Source organism: Mus pahari, chromosome 12 (genome assembly GCF_900095145.1).
Source record: "Mus pahari chromosome 12, PAHARI_EIJ_v1.1, whole genome shotgun sequence".
Taxonomy (NCBI): Eukaryota; Metazoa; Chordata; class Mammalia; order Rodentia; family Muridae; genus Mus; species Mus pahari.
In genome coordinates, this window is record NC_034601.1 from 53,279,246 (window position 1) to 53,285,244 (window position 5,999).

Genomic DNA, 5,999 nt, shown 5'->3' on the forward strand with positions numbered 1-5,999 from the left:
CAATTAAAGCTAAAAAGGTTCTTGCAATAAAAAATAATTTTTTTCTTTTGTGTTCTATTTTAAATATGATTTATATTTTAATTCAGTCAATATATATATATATATATATATATATATATATATATATATATATATATATATATATTTTGTTCATATTCTGATAGGTCTTCTGGCATTGATGAGATTCTTTTTGCTGGGCTATTCCTCTAGCGGAAAGTAGAGAGTAGAACAACATGCATAGGACAGGGGATTGTGGGATGGGAAGCAGGCCTAAACTATTATTGATAAGGAACCCCCTTCTCTAGTGACAACTACTCCAGAGGGCACAGCATCTATCTCTACGAAAAGTCAGAGCCCTCAGAACCTAATTGACTCTTAAAGCTCTCACTTCAACATGCGACATTCAAGACTGAGACTTCATCATTAACTTCAGAAAAACTGTTCAAGCTGTGACGCCTTCCTTCTATTTTCATATAGCTTATTTTTTTTAATTATTTTTGTTCAGTTCTTCCCTTTGAAACTTAGTTCATCTCTATTTTAACATCATTGTTTCCTATTATTAGCTATGTTATAAAATTCAACTTGTAAACTTGTAATACCAAACCACAAATTTTGCTATCTAATATTTTCATGACTGCAAAGATAGAAAAACTTTAATTTCTGTTATCAGTTCTTCCTAGAAGCGTTGTTAGTTATCTATTTATGATGTTAATAGGGGGTTATTTTGATTCACATTTGTGAAGGTTCAAAAGAAAGATTAAATGGCCTCACTGCTTCAGGCACAGCACACTTAGCATGTGAGCATGGCTGTTCATAGATCAAGCCATGAATTAGAAATCTAGAGTATTTATCAAGGTCCTAGCATGTTCTTGGAGGACATACCTCCATTGCCCTAAGAACCTCCCATTAGGAACCACTTCTAGATTCACAGCACATCCTGCTACCATTAGTTAGAACCAAGGCTTTTCATGTGAACCTGTGGGAGTTAGCCTTTCACAATGAAGTAAGGTAAATGCTATTTTAATCAAGCAGTTGAGAATTTTAATAGAAATACTACAAAAGTACATTTTTTTTCCAGATTTATATAATCTCTCTATAATTTTCCTTATTTGCTTTCTCTTCCACCCTTTCTTACCCTTCTCCCCTTTTTCTGTTTTTGAGACAGTCTTTCTTTGTACATTCCTGGATGTCTTGAAACTCATTCTGAAGTCTCAAACTCAGAGATCGCTGTTCTCTGTCTTTCAAGTGTTGGTATTAAAGTCATGTACCACCACACTTGGTCGTCGTCGTCTTCTTCTTCTTCTTCTTCTTCTTCTTCTTCTTCTTCTTCTTCTTCTTCTTCTTCTTCTTCTTCTTCTTCTTCTTCTTCTTCTTCTTCTTCTTCTTCTTCTTCCTCCTCCTCCTCCTCCTTCTCCCTTCTCCTCCCCCTCCTCCTCCTCCTCCTCCTCCTCCTTCGTTTTCTTCATTTTAAAATTTATTCTTTCATACAAAACTGCCAGATCACAGCCTCTCCTTCCTCCACTCCTCCCAATCCAAGGCTGGGCAAGGCAACCCAGTAGGAGAGAAAGAGTCAGACCTCCACCCCTACTTTTAGGAGTCCTACAGAAACACCAAGCTAAAAACCATAACCTGCAGAGGACCGAAGCACAGACCATGCTCCAGGAATGCTGTGTTCAGTTGATTCTGTGGGCTGTATTATCCTAGGGTTCTTGACTCCTCTGGCTCCTACAATTCCTCCCTCCCCCCCCATCCATGGGCTTCCTTGAACTCTGAGGGGAGGGACCTAATGGAGTACTGCAATTTGGGCTCTCCCTCCAATGGTATGGCTGTGAGTGTTTACATTGGCTCTAATCAGCTTGTAGGGAAAGTGTCCCTGATGACTGCAGAACTAGGCCCCAATCTCTGAGTACAGCACAATACCACTAGGAATCATTTCACTGACTTATTTTTTTCCTACTAGGTCCTTGCCTATCCAGACTCCAGTTCTTGATGACCCACGCAGTGTTAGGCATGGATTCCCTTTCATGTTGTGAGTTTTGAATTAGACCAGTCATTAGTTGGCCCCTCCCACAAGTTACTCTCCTCCATTGGCCCAGCACATCTTTCAGGCAGGACAGATTGTAGGTCTAAGGATTGTAGCTGGGTTCATGTTGCAATCCCACCACTGTAAGTTGCCTGGTTATAGAAGATGGCTGGTTCAGGCATTTTATCCCCCATTACTGGGAGTGGTCTCTAGGGTCACCTTTGTAGATTTCAAGGATTTTCCCTTTCACTAGATTTCTACATCAGCACCAAAAGTCACCTAATTCCAGTCATCTTTCCCATACGTTCTCCCTCTAGTCCTCCCTGAGAACTTGATCCCTCCTGTTCCCATCCCTACCTGCCCTAGTCTACCCTAAAATGTATCCTACTTCCCCTTGCCAGTGACATACATTTGTCCCTAGTAGAGCTCCCCTTGTTAATTAGCCTCTCTGGGTTGGTGGACTCTAGCATGATTATCATTTACTTAACAGCTAATATCCACTTATAAGTGAGTGTATACCATGTCAATAACCAGGTCTGTGTTATTTCATTCAGGGTGTTTTTTTTTCTTCCCTATTTCCATCTATTTCCCTGCAAATTTCATGACATCATTTTTAAAAATAGTTGTATAATATTCCATAGTATAAAAAGTACCACATTTATTTTATCAATTCTTCTTTTTTTAATTAGATATTTTCCTTATTTACATTTCAAATGTTATCCACTTTCTGCATTTCCCCCTACAACCCCCCATTCCACTCCCCCTGCCCTTGCTCACCAACACACACAGTCCTGCTTCCCTGTCCTGGTATTCCCCTACACTGGGGCATCAAGCCTTTACAGAACCAAAAGCCATTCCTCCCACTGATGTCCAACATCGCCATCTTCTGCTATTGGAGAAAATGCAGTTGCATATGCAGCTGGAGCCATGGGTCCCTCCATGTGTACTCTTTCGTTGGTGGTTTAGTCCCTGGGAGCTCTGGGGGTACTGATTGGTTCATATTGCTCCTCCTTTGGGGCTGCAAATCCCTTCAGCTCCTTGGGTACTTTCTCTACCTTCTCCATTGGGGACCTTGTGCTCAGTCCAATGGTTGGCTGAGAGCATCCACCTCTATATTTGTCAGGCTCTGACAGAGCCTCTCAGGAGACCACTCTATCAGGCTCCTGTCAGCAAGCACTTGTTGGCATCCACAATAGTGTCTTGGTTTGGTGGCTGTATATGGGATGGATCCCCAGGTGGAGCAGTCTCTGGATAGTCTTTCCTTCAGTCTTTGTTCCACACTTTGTCTCTGTATCTCCTCCCATGGGTATTTTGTTCCCCCTTCTGAGAAGGAGAGAATTACCCACACTTTGGTGTTCCTTCTTCTTGAGCTTCATGTGGTCTGTGAATTTTATCTTGGTCTGCTTCTTATTTCTTATAGTGTATATTTGGAGTTATTTTCTTCTCACTGAAACCTGGGATTTTATGATAGGCCTTTGGTGACAGGTTCTCTCTTATAGTTTATCTCTAAACATCTTTATTCTATCCCTGTTCTAAAAACAATATTGTAGCATAGATCTTGCTGTGTTGACAAATGTTTTCTATCAGAAACTTTGAAGGTGTTATTTTTCAGTTGCCTGATTTCCATTTTTGCTAAGAAATCTGTTGTAAGTCTACCATTTCTTTGTCAATGGTTTCTTTCTATTGTCTCACCAATTTTAAAACTATCATCGTTTCTCTATTTCATTCATATTCTCCAAATATAATATAAATGTTCCATGCATGAGCTCATTTTGCATGCCGTGTGTATGGAGTGCTTGCTGATATGTTGCAGCCATTATTCATACAGGTATTACAGGGTGTCCATTCTTTCTATTTCTTCACTCTTAGATGAAATATGGTGTCTTAATTGTACAATTGTATTATCCCATGTTTCACAAATCTTTATTTGTGTCTTCTGTGTGGCTTTACATGATTCTTGGTGCTGATCTCTTGGCTTGATTTCCATATGCATATCCAAGTTCACAAAATTTATAGTTTCTTCTTTTAATCGGCACATTCTAAGATCATTTTATTACAATATATGCTGAATACATGTATAAATGTATATGTATGCATATGCACTTTTACAAAAAGACCATTCAATGTCATAAGTTCCATTCTGCCAAATCATCCTATTATTGCCTCTTTTCCCCCAATGATGCATTTATCCTCTTAAACAATGCACAAAGAGTTGTTCTGTGTAAATCTGTTGCAAATTATTCATGCTGACTCAATTTTTTCCTTCATACTTTCAGCTTTTTTTTTTTTAAGTGATGTTATTGCCAGACCATAATCTGTAGTGTATTTGAGTTCCTAATTTTGACAGCTTTCTATCAGAGAGGATTACGTTTTTTTTTTTTTTTTTTTTTTTTTTTTTTTTTTTAATTTTTGAGACAGGGTTTCTCTGTGTAGCCCTGGCTGTCCTGGAACTCACTTTGTAGACCAGGCTGGTCTTGAACTCAGAAATCCGCCTGCCTCTGCTTCCCGAGTGCTGGGATTAAAGGCGTGTGCCACCACACCTGGCTCGAGGATTACTTTCATGTTGATAGGATGTGGAACTCACATATAATATATAATTACTAAGCTAATTATATATATATATATATATATATATATATATAATTATATTGATATATAATTATATATTATATATTATATATAATATTGATATATATAATTAGCATATATATATCATAAACATGCTAAAGTATTTAAAATTTAGATAGAAGCATGGAGACTATCCTTGTGTGTATTTGAATATAAACATGCATTCCCTAGATACTTTTATCATTTGAAATGATGTAATTTTTTGATTCATTCTAAACTACAACTCTTGAAAAATAAAATTTATGAATGAAAGATATGATTGGATGACTATAGTTGTAAAGGAAAGGTTTATAAAACCGTATCTTGATTTAAGGACTCAAAACAGTAGAACAAGTAACAAGAGAATAAAGCTAATTAATGTTAGAGTGATAGACCATGTAAATTTAATTTACAGTTATCTTAATGTTAGCAAAATAAAAATCAAAAGTTATTAATAAAAACACGAAGATGCTTTAGAATCACAAAGGTCGAGGAATGTTTAATGAATCAATTATATCTTAGGCTTATTGAATAATACTTAAAGTCAATAGCAATATCAATATGAATCTATATTGAAATATTACTATATATTTTCATACATGTATGCATTTAAGTAATAGGAGGAAGGAAGGTAGGGTATACTTGGCTTTCCTTGTCTCGTATGTCAGCCCCAGCCATTCTTCCTTTTATTATTGAACTGCTATCCCCTCTCTCATCCTTGAACTTGTCAGCTTCCCCAGGCCTTGAGTTTTCACACTTGCCTTTTCTTTATCTGAAATGCCTTTCTAGTATTTTGCTTTGGTTGTTAATATTAAATATCTTACCATCTTGGATTGGTATCTAAGCCAAAAATGAAAATGTTCACCTCTTTAATTATTTAAAGTTTTGTCCACAGATGACTTTTATTATAGAAACTCATTTCACTTTAAATTCCAATATAATTTTAGATTGCATAAGTGTCTTAGCTTTAATTTTCAAGGGATAATATTCATGAGGGAAGGAATTCTGGGTCCTCTATAGAGAACAAAGATGCACACAGCTCCTAATCTGTTACATAGAGCACCTTTTAGTTTTTTCCCTTTCCGTTCCTATATTTTTATTTACTTTTTTCTCTACCTAAAGAAAATATTAATACACCACAGTGTTAATTAATAATAATAAAAATATATTTTTTTTCAGATTTTACATTTTTGATCGCAATATTTACAAATATATGGCTTCTGAAACTCAAAATTATTAGATGAAGTTGAGAAATGTAGGTTTATTTTTGACAATGAGTTTTATAACACAAGAATTAGAAAATTAGATTTTTCACTACTTAAAACTTGAATTGGGGCTGCACTGCCGGGGAAAGAGCGGACTGGTGAGG

At 36.6% G+C, this 5,999-nt stretch overlaps 1 protein-coding gene across 3 annotated transcripts in view; it reads right to left on the reverse strand.

Moving 5' to 3' along the window:
• Positions 1-5,999, reverse strand: part of Epha6 (EPH receptor A6) — an 858,253-nt gene that overhangs the window by 341,880 nt on the left and 510,374 nt on the right. The gene's annotated exons all lie outside the window — the stretch shown is intronic.